Source organism: Balaenoptera musculus, chromosome 2 (genome assembly GCF_009873245.2).
Source record: "Balaenoptera musculus isolate JJ_BM4_2016_0621 chromosome 2, mBalMus1.pri.v3, whole genome shotgun sequence".
NCBI lineage: Eukaryota > Metazoa > Chordata > Mammalia > Artiodactyla > Balaenopteridae > Balaenoptera > Balaenoptera musculus.
In genome coordinates, this window is record NC_045786.1 from 94,587,131 (window position 1) to 94,604,929 (window position 17,799).

Genomic DNA, 17,799 nt, shown 5'->3' on the forward strand with positions numbered 1-17,799 from the left:
TGCCTCTGCTCTAGGAATGTATTGGATGATTTTTTCATTATTGTTAAATGTTTTTAACAACATTAATAACATTTTGATGAAAACTTCAACTGATATAATTTTGTATTGTTAAAATAATCCACTTTTTTATTCTAAGAACTCTCCAAAATAACATATTGTGCTTTCATAGTTTATTTCAATTTTGAATGCTGATAATCATTTAATGACAACAGAAGATACCAAAGGAACCCTTTTAAAATTTGTCAGCAGTATTGATTTGGCACCTACTATGTGTGGAACACTGAAATAATGGTATAAAACATCTATTGGGGCCTTTCTTCTCAATAATTCTGTGCTAAGAATAACATAACTCCTAACTCATAGGGGCACTTGGAACCGGTAAATGAAGTGGTTGCACAAGGTTTACTTTAACAACTGAAAAAATGTGTCACATGTATTAATGTCAACAACTGGAATTTTACCTCATTAGGCAATTTCTGGATCTAAGGCTCTGATTATTATTCTAAGCAGAAAAAATATGCTAATTATTCACTCTGAATGTAGAAGGAAAAAAGGTGTAAAATCTCCCGTTAGCCGTGTGACCATGTACTAATTGCATGTCATGTGTCAAAATAATGCAGCTCACTGTGCCTAAAGCAATTAGACACACAGAACTCCATTAATGAAGCACTGTCTGTCACTAAAAGTGTTTTCTGTGCTATAGTTGAAGATTAAAATATTAACTTCTCAAATATTTATGATAGTTACTGACAGCATTTCAAAATGTTGCTTTTAACAAAACCTTTCTATTAAGAATTAGTTTTTAATTTGGATTTTATATTCAAAGAAGATATTAACATATGGGAGTAGGATGGGATTTCTTAGGTATCTGTAGAGAGTTTATTATCAAAGTTAGCTTACTTTTAGAAAACTTTGCCATGTCTTTGACCCTTAATTTTTTCCTCAGAAAGGGACTTTCTGGGGGTATTTCCAAAACATCTGTTTACCTCATTTACATATTCATTTGACAATGAGTACAAATGTAGGTTTTACTTGTATTATTTTTCTTTGTTATTCAATTTAATCAGTTCTGAACTTATTAGAACAAGTCAGACCCTATAGGTCAAATATATTATAATCTAAATATTGTTTGGTGATTTGAGGAGCATCCAGAAGGGATGTCAATAACTTTAAAGGTCATTAATTCTAAATCAGCCAGTAACAATAGCACTGCTACTTTTTTTTAAAATAAATTTATTTATTTGTTTATTTTTGGCTGCATTGGGTTTTCGTTGCTGCGCACGGGCTTTCTCTAGTTGCAGCAAGCGGGGGCTACTCTTCGTTGCCGTCCGTGGACTTCTCATTGTGGTGGCTTCTCATTGTGGTGCCTGGGCTCTAGGCGTACGGGCTCAGTAGTTGAGGTGCACGGGCTTAGTTCTTCCGTGGCATGTGGGATCTTCCCGGACCAGTGCTCGAACCCATGTCCCGTGCATTGGCAGGCGGATTCTTAACCACTGCACCACCAGGGAAGTCCCAGCACTGCTACTTTTATGCTAAATCCATTAGTGAATGATTGCTATGTGCTAGGTACTATGCTTGACATACAGTATGTTACTTAATTCTGGCTTTGAAGTACATTTTTGTTCCTTTACTCTTTGTGACCAAATAATTTTGAACTAATTGCCATGATGGATAACTGACTTTGCCTTAGTCTATGTCTCAGTTTTCACAGATGAAAGATTTTAGCCAAAGCAACAATCTTTAATTTTTGTATATTTTAGCACTATTTAGTGCATTCTGCTGCTTTGTCAATTTTTATGACTAAAAAATTTTGTGCTCTCGGGAATTCCCTGGCAGTCCAGTGGTTAGGACTCTGTGCTTCCACTGCAGGGGGCACGGGTTTGATCCCTGGTCAGGGAACTAAGATCCTGCATGCTGCAAGGCACGGCCAAAAAAATAAAGAAAGAAATAAAGCCCCCCTTTAAGAAAATTTGTGCTCTCTCAGATAGGATTTCTTGATCTCAGTCTATCTAAGATCAGTTATTTTCAGAAATCTCTTTAGATTCATCCCAGTATGGTGTAATTCTGTTTATTAATTCAGGTTAAAACTAATGGCTGTGTATTGAGCTTTAGCAATATTACATTAAGATGGCATACCCACTAATTTTTTAAAGTTCATTTTGCCATTTTCAAGGTGTCTTCTGGGTTTAGTAGAAGTCTTTGGTTTTTTAATCATACCTTAGAAAATTTAGTGCCAAACGCTATCTTGAATTAGTGCCCCAAACTTTTTAGTCTAGCTCAATAAATGCTGTAATTCAACCCCAAATTAAACTGTAAATCTTAACTCAGGTGGCAGTAAATACTGATTTTTTTTGTTGTTGTTTACACATTCAAAGCTCAAGGATCACTTGAAGTTTTTATGTTAAATTATATTTCTTTTCCCCTCTGGTCACTCCTATTTACATAGAAGGACAACCTTGCTATCCAGAAATGTTCATTAGTATGGCAAACTGGGAGTAGAACAATTTGTAGCCACATTAGTAATTCTTCTGATTGGTAGGAAAATTCTGCAGTTCTTAGCTGACAGAGTGCTTATTCATTAACACCCTGAATGTGATGACCTCCAGATTCTCCACTGTGGGGTAGTCTATGGTGAATATTAACAAGTGATTATTTGGTTGGAGGCTTACATAGTGTTTCTGGAGGGATCAACAAAGGTTTAGTATTTGTAAGCAAGATGGAGTAGTCCATTTTTGTACCTGAATTTGAAAGACAACTATTTCAAATCTTAAGCACAGAGTATTGGGCATTTAGGGGAGAAAAATTCAATTGGTCTTCATATTCTGTGAATCATTAAATAGAAATTAAATTCCTCAAGCATCTAAAACAATAATTTGCCCCGTTTGCCTTTCAAATCAAATCCTTTCACCATCTCTGAAGCTGTTCTTCTTGGAAAGGATGAAATAAGATGAATATGTTAGAGGGATTTGATTCCTTAAGTGGACTTTAGTCATTCTCGTTTTGTTCAGATTGTTGGTGATTTCAAAATACTTCATTGTTTAAAATGAAAATACTGACTCCTTTTTGTTTTCCATTCAGGTAGCTTTGTAAGTATTTTAATTTTGATAAGTCCTATTTTATAAAGTTTGTTTAGTTGAATCTAGTAGAATGCATGCTCCATGAATACAGAGATTTTTTTGCCTGTTTTGTTTAATATTGGCATTTGGTATTGTTTAATTCCTGGTATATAGAATGGTATCTGGCACTAATAGGCTTTTAATAATTATTAGCTAAATGAATGGATGAATGTTTTATATTCCTTCCTATGTTTATTAATTTTATTTTTACTATATAATATATTTTAGCACATGCAAAAGTTTTGTTATGTAAATGTTATTCATAGGGCATAATGGTACAATACATATTCATAAACTCAACATTCGGCCCATGAGACAGGAATTACCAATAATTTGCATCTACCTATGTGTTCTTCCCTTGTCTTACGCCTTTGATTCTTTCCTCAGAGACACAACTATCCTAAATTTTGTGTTTGTTACTTCACTGCTTTTTTTACAATATGGGGTTCTGTCATAAATATTAAATGCTTAAGAATATATTGTTTACTTTTACTGATTTGGGAGTTCTAGAAAATGATATTATACTACACATTACCTTCTTAGACTTGCTTTTTAACTCAACATTATGTTTCAAAGTTTATCCCTCCTGTTGTTTATATGTTTCTTTTATTTACTCCTGTATAAAAATCCATCATGTGACTATACTATTTTGATGGAGATTTTTAATTTTTTCCAGTTTTTTTACTCTTATGACCAATGTTGTTATCAACATTCATGTATATTTCCTGGTACATGTGCATAGCATAAGACTATCACAGGCATGTACCTAAGAAATGGGATTTCTGGGTTGCAGGATATTCAATGAATCAGCTTTGAGAGAAAATGTCTAATTGTTTTTTCAAGGTAATTTGAACATTTAAATTAGAACCTTGTCCTCCAAGCAGAAGTGTATGAGAATTCTAGCTGCTCCATATCCTTGCCAACAATGCTATAATTCATTCTCAGTTTTTGTCAGCTTTGACATTTTTGTTGGTCTTCTTTTCTGTTTTTGCTATTCTTTTGGAATGAAGGGATTTTTGGAGACCACCCATGCCATTTGTGAGCCTGAGATATCTCACGTAGTGTAACTTTCTAGACTTCAGTTGTTCTGCAGTGAAAATGTCCTGTGGTGCTCCAACTTGGCCATATTCTAGAACCTAAATGCCCTTTATTCACTCATTATTTGAAAAATATTTGAAGGTTGCTAGATATAAGGTCAATATACAAGTCAATTATAGTTTTACATACAAGCAACATGCAATTAGAAAAATGTACTCGAAGAAATGCTATTTAAATTACTAAAAACATAAGATATCTAAAAATAAATTGTGTGTGCACACTCCCTGAGGCAAACTCCTTGTGCATACCCCTGAGGGTGATGAGAGTGAGCCTTTACAGGGTAGTGAGCACTTATAGAAAGCAGACCTGATTCTGTAGGATTAGGAAAGAGCTTTCAAACTTGAGCATTCAACACCACCTAGGAAGAGCAAACCAGCATTGGGCTCACTTTGTAGAGGTCATACAATCTTAAGAACTCCCCCTCAAGAGGGGACAAGAAGTAGGGAGCAGGGGTATCTGTAGAAAAGTTCTAAGAAAGCCTTAGAGTCCCTAAGAGGCTTGATGGAAGGCATTTCTGTCCTGAAGCCAGTCAGTAAAATCTGGAGGAGGTGACTTCTTCTTCAGTTGTGAAGATGGCAATGCAAGACTCCAGTAAACATGAAAAGTCAGGGAAACATGACACCACCAAAGGAACACAATAATTTTCCAGTAACCAACCCCAAAGAAATGGAGATCTGCAACTTGCCTGGTAAAGAATCCAAAATAGTTGTTTTAAGGAAGTTCAGTAGGCTACAAGAAAACACAAGAAGACAGTTCAATTAAATCAGGAAAACAATACATGAAAGAAATGAGAAATTTAATGGAAGGATAGAAATCACAAAAAAAGAACCAAACAAATTCTGGAGCTGAAGAATACAGAGAATAAAATGGGAAAAAGAAAAAAATGCGATAGAGAGCATCAACAATAGGCTTGATGAAGCACAAGAAAGAATCTGTGAAGTAAAAGATCATTTGAAGTTATCCAGTTAGAGGAGAATAAAGAGAAAAAAAAAAAGCATGAAAAAGAGTGAAGGAAATCTATGGGGACTATGGGATACTGTTATAAGAAACAATCTACACAAAATTGGAGTCCCAGAAGGAACAGAGAGGGAGAAAGGGGAAAAAAGCTTACTTAAAGAAATAATGGCTGAGAACATCCCAAATCTAGGGAGAGATTAAGACATCCAAGTTCGTGAAGCTCATAGGTCCTCAAACAATTTCAACCCAAAAAAGATTTTCTCTAAGACATGTTATAATAAAACTGTCTGGAATTAAAGGCAAAAGGAATTTTAAAAGCAGCAAGATAAAAAGAAATTCCTCAAATACAAGGGAACCCCCATAAGGGTAATAGTGAATTTCCCAGCAGAAACTTGTAAGCCGAGAGAGTATGATGAAAGAAAAAAAAGTGCTGAAAGGAAAAAAGAAACTATCAAAAAGAATACTTTACCTGGAAAAGTTGTCCTTCAGAAATGAAGGCAAGAAAAAAGGCTTTCCCAGACAAACAAAAGTTAAGGAAGTTCGTCACTACTAGACCTGCCTCATAAGAAGTGCTGAAAGGTGTTCTTCATGGAGAAATGAAAGGATGGTAATTAATAACATGAAAACATACAAAAATATGAAACACACTAGTAAAGGTAAGAATATGGTCAAATTCAGAATACTCTAATAATGCAGTATAGTGGTGTGTTAATCACTTATCTCTAGTACAAAGGTTAAAGGACAAAATTATTAAAAGTGAATGCAGGGCTTCCCTGGTGGCGCAGTGGTTGAGAATCTGCCTGCCAATGCAGGGGACATGGGTTCGAGCCCTGGTCTGGGAAGATCCCACATGCCACGGAGCAACTGGGCCCGTGAGCCACACCTACTGAGCCTGTGAGTCTGGAACCTGTGCTCCTCAACGGGAGAGGCCGCGATAGTGAGAGGCCCGCGCACCGCGATGAAGAGTGGCCCCCACTTGCCACAACTAGAGAAAGCGCTCGCACAGAAACAAAGACCCAACACAGCCAAAAATAAATTAATTAATTAATTAAAAAAAAAATAGGCTAAGTTGACAAGCCTTGTTTAAAAAAAAAAAGTTGTTTATATCTTTAAAAAAAAAAGTGAATGCAGCTACAATAATTTATTAATGAACACAAAATATAAAAAGATATAAATTTTGACATTAAAACATAAAATATGGGGAAGTGGAGTAAAAGAGTAGAGTTTTTGTATGCTATCAAAGTTATTTAAAATAAACTATTATATCTATAACATATTTATGTAACCCTCATGGTAACCACAATGCAAAAACCTATAGTACATACACAAAAGATAAAGAGAAATGAATCAAAGTCCATTACCATGGAAATTAATTAATTCATAAAGGAAGACAGTAAGAAAGGAAGAAGGGAACTACAGAATAGCCAGAAAACAACTAATAAGATGGCATTAGTACTTTACCTATCAATAATTACTTTAAATGTAAATGTATTTAATTACTTAATCAAAAGGCATATAGTGGCTGAATGAATAAAGAAACAAGACCCAACCATATGCCGCTAACCAGAGACTCATTTCAGCTTTAAGAACACAAATTGGTTCAAATGAAGGTATAAGAAAGATATTCTGTGCAAATGGAAACTAGAAGAGAGCAGGGGTAACTATACTTATATCAGACAAAATAGTCTTTGAATAAAAAACTGTAACAAGAGACAAAGATGATCATTACATAATGACGAAGGGATCAGTTTATCAAGAGGATGTAACAACTATAAATATATATGCATCCAACATTAGTACACCTAAATAAGTTGTAAATTAAGCAAATGTTGACAGATCTGAAAGTAAAAATAGACAATATAATAATAGTAGGGAACTTCAATACCACTCTTTTAACAATGTGTAGATCATCCAGACAGAAAACCAAGAAGGAAATATTGAACTAGAACTCTACAACAAATGAGCCTAGCAGACATACAGCAGCAGCAGCAGCACTTTTTTTCTAAAGTGCACGTAGAGTGTTCTTGAGGATAGATCATATGTTAGGCCACAGAGCAAACCTTAGCAAATTTAAAAAGATTAAAATCATATTGAATATCTTTTCTGACCACAGTGATACAAAACTAGAAAGAAATTACAAGAGAAAACTGGAAATTTCACAAATATGTGGCGATTAAACCACACTCTCTTGAACAACCAATAGGTAAAGGAAGAAATCAAAAGGGAAAGCAAAAAATATTTTGAGACAGATGAAAATAGAAACACAACATAAAAAAACTTATGGACTGCAGTGAAAAAAAGTGGTAAGAGGGAATTTTATAGTGATAAACAACTATGTTAATAAATATCTCAGGTAAACAACCTAAGCTTACAACTCAAGGACTTGGAAAAGAAGAACAAACTAAGGCCAGAGTTAGCAGAAGGCAAGAAATTACAAAGGTAAGAGCTGCAATAAATGAGAAATCAGTAAAATGATAGAAAAGATCAACAAAACTAAAAGCTGGTTTTCAAAAATTGACAAATATTTAGCTAGACTAAGAAAAAAGAGAGAAGACTGAAGTAAATAAAATCAGAAATGATAACGAAGAGATAATGATAACTGATAGCACAAAAATAAAAATGTTTGTAAGAGACTACTATGAACAATTATATGCCAACAAATTGGATAACCTAGAAGAAATGGATAAATTCCTAGAAACATACAATCTAATAAGACTGAATCATGAAGAAATAGAAAATCTGAACAGACCAGTAACAAGGTGATGGAATCAAGTAATCAAAATCCTCCCCAAAATAAAATTCCAGGAACAGATGGTTTCACTGGTGAATTCTTCAAAACATCTAAAGAAGAATTAATGCCAATCTTTCTCAAACTCTTCCCAAAAATTGAAGAGGAAGGAACACTTCCAAAATCATCTTACATGGCCAACATTACTGTGATATTAAAGACAGAGAAAGAGATACAAGAAAAACAACAAGAGGTCAATATCCCTGATAAATATAGATACAAAAATTTTCAAAAAAATATTGCCAAACCAAATTCAGCAGTACATAAAAGGATCACACAGCATGATCAAGTGGAATTTATCCCAAGGGTGCAAGACTGATTAAACATAGGGAAATCAATAAATGTGATACATTACATTAATAGAATGAATGAAAGATAAAAAGTCATATGATCATCTCAGTAGATTTACTAGAAGGATTTGACAAGATACAATATCCTTTCTTGATAAAAAAATCTCAATTAACTGGGTATGAAAAAAACGTACCTCAACATAATAGAAGCCCACAGCTAACATCATACTCAATGGTGTAAGGTAGAAAGTTTTTCTCTCAGATCAGGAACAGGACATGATGTCCCCTCTCACCACTCCTATTCAACATAGTACTGGAAGTCCTAGCCAGAGCAATTAGGCAAGAAAAAGAAATAAAAGACATCCAAACTGGAAAGGAAGAAGTAAAATTGTTTCTGTTTGTGGATGATATAATCTTATACATAGAAGTCCTTAAGCCTCCGCCCAAAAAAAAACCTGTTAGAATTAATAAACAAATTCAGTAAAGTTGCATGATACAAAATCAACACACAAAAATCAGTTGCATTTTTATACACTGACAATGCACCATCTGAAAAAGAAATAAAGAAAATCCCATTTATAATAGCATCAAAAACAATAAAATATTTTGGAATAAATTTAATGTAGGAGGTGAAAGATCTGTCTGCTCAATACTATAAAACATTGATGAAAGAAATTGAAGAAGAGACAAATGAAAAGATTTGCCTTGTTCATGAATTGAAAAATTTATATTGGTAAAATGTTCATACTACCCAAATCCATCTATATATTCAGTACAACCCCTATCCCTATTTCACAGAAGTGGAAAAAGCAATCTGATTATTTATATAAAACTACAAAAGACTTCAAATAGCCAAAGCAATCCTGAAAAAGGGGAACAACCCTGGAGGTATCACACTTCCTGATTTCATACTATATTACAAAGCTACAATAATCAAAACAATGTGGTACTGGCATAAAAGCAGATACATAGACCAATGGAACAGAATTAAGAGCCCCGAAATAGACCCATGCATATATAATCATCTAATATTTGACAAGGGAGCCAAGAATACTCAGTGAGGGAAAGGATAGGCTTTTTCATAAATGGTGCTGGGAAAATTGGATATTCACACTGAAAGCAATGAAATTGGACTTAGATCTTATACCACTAACAAAAATTAACACAAAACAGATTAAAGACTTAAATGTAAAACCTGAAACTATAAAACTCCTAGACTAAAACATAGCAAAAAATCTCTTTTAAATTGGTCTTGGCAACAATTTTTTGGATATGACTCCAAAAGCACAGGCAACAAAAGCAAAAATAAACAAGTGGGACTACATCAAACTAAAAAGCTCAGCACAGCAAAAGAAATAATAAAATAAAAAAGCAGCCTATGAAATGGAATAAAATATTTGCAAACCATATATGAGATAAGGGTCAATATTCAAGATATTTAAAAAACATATACAACGAAATAGCAAAACAAAACAAAAAAACCCACAACTAACCTGATTTCAAAATGAGCAGAGGATGTGAATAGACATTTTTCCATAGAAGATATACAAATAACAGGTGCGTGAAGAAGTACATGAAAAGATGCTTAACATTACTAATCATCAGGGAAATGCAAATCAAAACCACATTGAGCTATCACCTCCCTCACACCTGTCAGAATCACAATTATCAAAAAGACCAGAAATAACAGGTGTTGGTGCAGATGTGGAGAAAAGGAAACCCTTATGCACTATTGGTAAGAATGTAAATTGGTGCAACCACCATGAAAAACAGTATGGAGGTTCCTCAAAAAATTATAAGTAGAACTAACATGTGATGTGGGAATTTTACTTCTGGTTATATACTGAAAGAATGAAATCTCTGTCTCAAAGAGATATCTGCATCCCCATGTTCAGTGCAACATTATTCACAATAGCTAAGACATGGAAACAACTAAGTGTTCATCAACAGATGAATGGATAAAGAAAATGTGATATGTATACACATTTTATATTAAAAATTTTATAAGAAGGAAATCCTGCCATTTGTGACAACATGGATAGACCTTGAGGGCATTATGCTAAGTAAAATAAGTCAGACTAAGAAAGATAAATACTGCATGATCTCACTTCTGTGTCGAATCTAGAAAAGATGAATTTAAAGAAACAGAGTAGAATGGTGGTTGCGGGGGGCTGGAGGAAACGGGGGAATGTTGGTCAAAGTGTGCTAATAGTTACAAGATGAATAATTCTAGGGATCTAATGTACATCATGATGACTATAGTTAACAATATAGTTAACAAAAACTATATTCCAGGCATACCTGTTTTATTGTGCTTTGCTTTATTGTGCTTTATGGATATTGCTTTTTTTTTTTTTACAAATTGAAGTTTTATGGCAACCCTGCATTAAGCAAGTCTATCTGTGCCATTTTTCCAACAGCATTTGCTCACTTTGTGTATCTGTCGCATTCTGGTAATTTTCACTATATTTCAGACTTTTTCATTATTATTATATTTGTTATGGTGATCTGTGATCAGTGATATTTGATGTTACTATTGCAAAAAGTTTATGACTCGCTGAAGGCTCAGATGATTTTTGGTAATTTGTGGCAATGAAGTATTTTTAAACTAAGGTATGTACGTTGTTAGACATAATGCTATTGCACACTTAATGGACTACAGGATAGTGTAAACATAATGTTTATATGCACCAGGAAACCAAAAAATTTGTGTGACTCACTTTACTGTGATATTTGCTTTACTGGGGTGGTCTGGAACTGAACCCGCAATATCTATGAGGTATGCCTGTATTCACTTGCAAGTTGCTAAGAGAGTAGATCTTAAATGTTGCCACCACACACACACACAAGATAATTATATGAGGGGATGAATAATTTAAAAACCTTTTTGTGGTGATCATTTTGTAATATATATGTGTATCGAATCATCATGCTGTACGCCTTAAACAATGTTACACATCAATTATATAACAATAAGGCTGGAAAAGTAAAGAAGATTGCCAAAAGAGTTATCATTTAGGGATGCAAACATGTAGCGAATATATAAATGCAGGCATGGAAATAATAACCAAATTTAATACAGTGATTATTCAGGAGGCCAAGGAAGAGAAAAATGGGATACGTAAGGTTAAAACAGAGACATTCAACCATATATGTCATCTTTTATTTCTTAAACTTGGTATGTCAGTGTACATTTTAACATCTGTATGCCTTTTGGATATCTGATACATTTTATAATATACACATTCAGTTATTTTTTTAGTTTATAAATTCCCCATTGTTTAGAATATGTACTCTTTAGCTTGATTTTTCTTCAATTTCTAAGTTATATTAGCCCAACTCTGTTCTATATAATTCAAAACATAAAAATTGGCTAACAGTAGCCCTAATCCTTAGTTTAAAACTTGAAAAAAATTGTCTGCCCAACAACCAAGCATTGACCATCTACTCTATGTGAGGTATTGTACCCACTGTTAGAAGGGCAGAAATAAAATATAGCAACCCTGCTCTTGGGGATCTTGCAGTTCAGAGAAGAAGATCAGCCTGTAATTATAGTGTAAAATGCAAAGTGATGTATAAAAGGAACTCATGAATTGGGTCATGAAGTATGAGTGGCGTTCCAGATACAGGGAACACTGTATATAAGGCAAAGCAGTGGGCAAAGCATTAACTGTTTCAAAATTTGGGATTTTCTAAAGACTATCCAAATGCTGACTCTACCTTGAGGAAGATGGTACTGCTTGTCTCAGCTCTAACAAGCTATTGTTATAATTCTACCTATTCTAACCCTGTAGAATTTTCAGTTTGTTTTCTGGACATTCTTGTCACCTATTGCTCATCAGGCTTCAAGGTAATATTGAGCAATTTTATGTACTTCTTTTTCAAAAGGAAATGCACAATTTAAGCTTATTACAAATGCTGTATCTAATTAAGTTAAATCATATAAAATTACTGATATTCAACCATTTCTGACCTACGAAAACAGTAGTTTTGTATGGTTTCACTCAATATTACCTGGCCAATGTCCCTTTTTCTTTTAATAAGTATACACAGATATTCTGGCTCACTTCTCATTTTCCTCAATCCAACTTCAGCTGCTTAATAATTTTGCAATATTACATCTATTTTGAACAAAAAATATTCTACCATTTTCCAGAACATGTGTTTCTATGAAGTTTACAGGGATGCCCTTTACTAACGTTAGAAAATTGATCTGAACTGATTAACTAGAAAGTACATCAAAGTTAGAGGCAAACATATTTGCCTCAATGGTAAGAAGATGGAAACCAGAGGATGAGACACTGCCTTAGTTCCTGGGAGATTTGTTTCACGGTGATACCATTGAGTGTCACTTAATATGTTCAGTCTTTTAGGAAACAAGACAGGTTTTGGGGGGCAAATCTATTACTTCTTTTTAGTTCTATGTTTCGCTTGGTTTGCTGTATGTTTGTAAGTAAATTGGTATACATTTTCTTTAGCGAACCAATTTTTTTCTCTTAGAGTGATAACATGCAGGAGCTAGAAAGAAATATAAGGTATTCATTGATTCTCTCAATTAAAAAATGTTTAATTCTACCTGGTACTTATGCTGGGCTCAGAGACTGACAAGGAGAGGTCACAAAGGGCTTTAGGTAATGATGAAGGAGATAGCACTAAACTATTAGATCCAAATATTTCCAAATGTTCTATTTGTACAACTGACCTTCTTCACTTGATTTCAATCGCTGTTGTATTTGGATTGTGAAAGTTTCTTATTGTCAGATACTTATGGAATAAATGGCCATTAGTTATAAAATGCTTCCTTTTGGATAAAAAGCAAATATTGCTTTTGAAATCAGTAACTCAAGAGCATAATAAAAGTAATTGAAGTACATTCACGTGGTATTTTCTAATGTCATAATCTATTTTTAATTTCTTTTTTTATTGAAGTATAGTTGATTTACAATATTGTGTTAATTTCTGCTGTACAGAAAGTGACTCAGTTATACATATATACATTCTTTTCATTATGGTTTATCCTAGGATATTGAATATAGTTCCCTGTGCTATACAGTAGTACTTTGTTATTATCCATTCTGTATGTAATAGTTTACATCTACTAATCCCAAACTCCCAGTCCATACCTCCCCTACCCCCACCTCCCCTTTGGCAACCACAAGTTTGTTCTCTATGTCTATGAGTCTGTTTCTGTTTTATAGATAGGTTCTTTTAGATTCCACATATAAGTGGTATCGTATGGTATTTGTCTTTGTCTGACTTACTTCACTTAGTATGATAACCTCTAGTTGCATCCATGTTGCTGCAAGTGACATTATTTCATTCTTTTTTATGGCTGAGTAGTATTCCATTGTATATATGTACCACATCTTCATCCATTCCTCTGTCAATGGACATTTAGGTTGCTTCCATGTCTTGGCTATTGTAAATAGCGCTGCGATGAACACCGGGGTGCATGTATCCTTTCAAACCATGTTTTTCTCCAGATACATGCCCAGGAATGGGATTGCTAGATCATATGGTAATTTATTTTTAGTTTTCTGAGGAAGCTCCATACTGTTCTCCATAGTGGTTGCACCAACTTACATTCCCACCAGCAGTATAAGAGGGTTCCCTTTTCTCCACACCCTCGCCAGCATTTGTTATTTGTAGACATTTTAATGATGACCATTCTGACTGGTGTGAGGTGGTACCTCACTGTAGTTTTGATTTGCATTTCTCTAATAATTAGTGAGATTGAGCATCTTTTCATGTGCCTATTGGCCATCTATATGTCTTCTTTGGAGAAATGTCTATTTAAGTCTTTTGCCCATTTTTCGATTGTGTTTTCTTTTTGTTGTTGAGTTGTATAAGTTGTTTGTATATTTTGGATATTAAGCCCTTGTCAGTCACATCATTTGCAAATATTTTCTCCCATTCTGTAGGTTGTCTCTTTGTTTTTTGGGGTTTTTTTTTTTATGGTTTCCTTTGCTGTGCAAAAGCTTGTAAGTTTGATTAGGTCCCACTTGTTTATTTTTGTTTTGATATCTATTGCTTTGGGAGACCGACCTCAGAAAACATTGGTATGATTTATGTCAGAGAATGTTTTGCCTATGATCTCTTCTAGGGGTTTTATGGTGTCCTGTTTTATATTTAAGTCTTTAAGCCATTTTGAGTTTATTTTTGTGCATGGTGTGAGGGTATGTTCTAACTTCATTGCTTTACATGCAGCTATCCAACTTTCCCAGCACAACTTTCTGAAAAGACTGTCTTTTTCGCATTTTATATTCATGTCTTCTTTGTCGAAGAGTAGTTGACTGTAGGTGTGTGGGTCTATTTCTGGCCTCTCTATTCTGTTCCATTGATCTGTATGTCTGTTTTTGTGCCAATACCACATTGTTTTGATTACTGTAGCTTTGTAGTATAGTCTGAAGTCTGGGAGGGTTATGCCTCCAGCTTTGTTCTTTTTCCTCAGGATTGCTTTGGCAATTCTGGGTCTTTCTAATGTCATAATCTTGATCACTAGAAAAATTCAATTAGTAAAATTTTCAACACTAATATTAAAAATCAAACTTTTACGTAGTGCTTTCTATATGAAAGAAAATTATAAAAATCAAAGAAAATTGAGATATTTAGATTTCATTTTTTCAAAAGTGGCTTGCCAAATTTCATATTCTGGAAATAAATTATTACGAAATTACCTAAACCTACATCTTAAAAAATTGAGTCACAATATAGCTAATGTTGTAAACTTAGGAGCATCATGGTGAAATTTTACTCCAAAAATTAAGGAAATCTGACCTGGAGTGCCTCTGGCCTATATTATGGCATCAATTTTCAAACTTTCTCTTTTTTTAACCACAGAATTGTTATTCCTGTATGTTGACTGCAGACTCTGCCTTAGTTTGGGAGCTATTAACATCTATCAGGATCAATTGTACATACTTGAACTAAGAAAAATGTACTTGACAACTCTAATGGCTCTGAAAAAGCCATTACAGAGTCACAGAGAAAAGGGAGAAAAAAGGCCAAGGCATGGCAAGGAATCAGAGGAGAAATTCTTCTCTTTTTCTCTTACTAACTCCTACCATTCTCTCTATTTTTAGCCCCAACTCTGCATTTTTTCCTTTTTTTTTTTTTAAACAAAGTTAAATGCATGTTTCTCAATGACTATGCTTTTGTGTTTTGTTGAAAACATGCATATATGATACAGACACATGGCCTTGATGCTGTGGTCTGCTGGGAACACATGGCATTCAGTACCATTTGATGCCAATGAAGCAAGCACTGGGGACAAGACTTTCCTTTAAACAGAGTAGCAAACAGCATAAAGGAAATCTCTTAATAGGTGGTATTTTTCAGGCCACCAGAGCAGCACTGCCTTGTGTTCAGTTCTATGCAACTTTTCAAACAGCAAGTAAGGGAATGATGCCATTGGTGAGTGGAGTCATTTCTCAGTCTTTTTCATTGTTTTCCAGAGCAGCTCCACTTAGCAAATCCCTTACAAACCTCAATGTCATATTTAAAGTAAATACACCCAGAAAAGGTAACCACAAAAGCTTTAACGTTCAGCCTAATAACTTGTAAATAAGTGCTGCAGACTTAATTTTCCTTTAAATAAAACAAAGGTGTTTAATTTTTTTTTTTTTTTTTTTTTTTTAAGAAAGCTGCGTTTTATAGCTACTTTATTTATTTATTTATTTATTTTTGGCTGTGTTGGGTCTTCGGTTCGTGTGAGGGCTTTCTCCAGTTGCGGCAAGCGGGGGCCACTCTTCATCGCGGTGCGGGGACCGCTCTTCATCGCGGTGCGCGGGCCTTTCACTATCGCGGCCCCTCCCGTTGCGGGGCACAGGCTCCAGACGCGCAGGCTCAGTAGTTGTGGCTCACGGGCCCAGCCACTCCGTGGCATGTGGGATCTTCCCAGACCAGGGCTCGAACCCGTGTCCTCTGCATTAGCAGGCAGATTCTCAACCACTGCGCCACCAGGGAAGCCCAAGGTGTTTAATTCTTGTTGTTATTTGACGAGTCATTGTCATTTTCCCCAAATACAGTAAATATTTACTTGTTATTTTTCCTTCTGATCCTGCCTTCTGTTGTATTTTCATTTTGTGAGGCCACAGAATGGGTGAAAACATATACTGTCCCAAAGGTTACTTATAGAGAGATGATGGGGAAAGGAGCTGTGAAGGAGCTGCATAATTGATTTCTAAATCAAACGACCTGTTTATGAAAATAATTCCATAACTTCAGCATCTATTTAGAATGCAACAGAGATCTTTCCAGGGAGAAGAAATGCATCAAAAAAGAAAAAAAAAAAAAAAGGGAGAAAAAAGAAAAAAAAAAAAAAAAAAAAAAGATTTTACTTTTAGCTCATCCTCAGATTTGCAAGGGACAATAAGCGAGATTCATTAGGCCATTTGTTTCTGTCATCTGCCATGATTCAAAATGAAATACTAAATGTTTCATGGACTCAGAAAAAGAGTAGAATTTGTCTTTGTGTTGGCTGTGCAAAGACGGTGTGGCTTACAGCCCCCATACAAGAGGCCTGACGGATGAAAGGGGGAAGGGTGGTGCCATCTGAATGATGATGGGCTAATATCATCACCCTCTTGTCAGCTGTAATAGGCTTTTCCTCACAGAAATAATTCATAAAACTGCTACATTATATTCTATCCCTGACAGGCCCTATCTATCCTCCAACCCAGCAGGCTCACAACTAATAAGAAAATATGTGGTTCAGGAACCCTGAAAAATTAAACAGGTAGTTTATGAACAATTTGTTTCATGGGGATGTTTATTATGTTTATTAAATATTGAGCCTTTAATGTTTTCCCAGTGCAGATGATATCATAAAACTGCTGACTTAAGCCTCGGATGTATTCGTAGAAAATGACATTTTACACGACTAGTAGTACATAGTAAATAACTAAATTATAGCAGCTTATGTGTATGCATATAGAGACAGGATGTAGAAAATGTAATTTGTACTGTATATTTATGTGCATGTATATGTGAGATGCGTCCTTGTGTACCCTCGTGGATCACGTTCAAGCTTTCGTTGCAGGCTTAGGTTTAAAAGTAAGTTGGGGAATACCATTATTTTAGCATTTGTCTTGAGGAAGGTCAGCCCGAGGTTTGTTTTATTGCTTGTACTGAAGAAGAAACCTTGAGTTCAGTGTTTGAGGCATCAAGAATACACATACTCTGGGCACTAATAATAAACTTAATCAGGAGTGTTACTCTGTAAGTACAATTTTTATAGAAATCCGTTATCTAGGTTTTCTCTGGAGACCAATGTATGTGAGCATAGGAGGGTAAAATGGCTTCTGGTAATGTGATATTCCTTATTTGAAAAGTACCAAATTAGATACAGAAACTGTTCTGCAGAGAACGGCAGAGAAAGTGCATGAAGCATGTTCTTTCTTTGCCCATACCTTGCGCATTACTAGCTTTGCTGTCATAATATATTTAATCAGTGTGACAGTAAATGATCTTCTGCTGTAGACAAGCAAGTGGAAGATTATCTGCATCTTAACAGGGTTAATGGCCCTTCCATAATAAACAATACCCACAG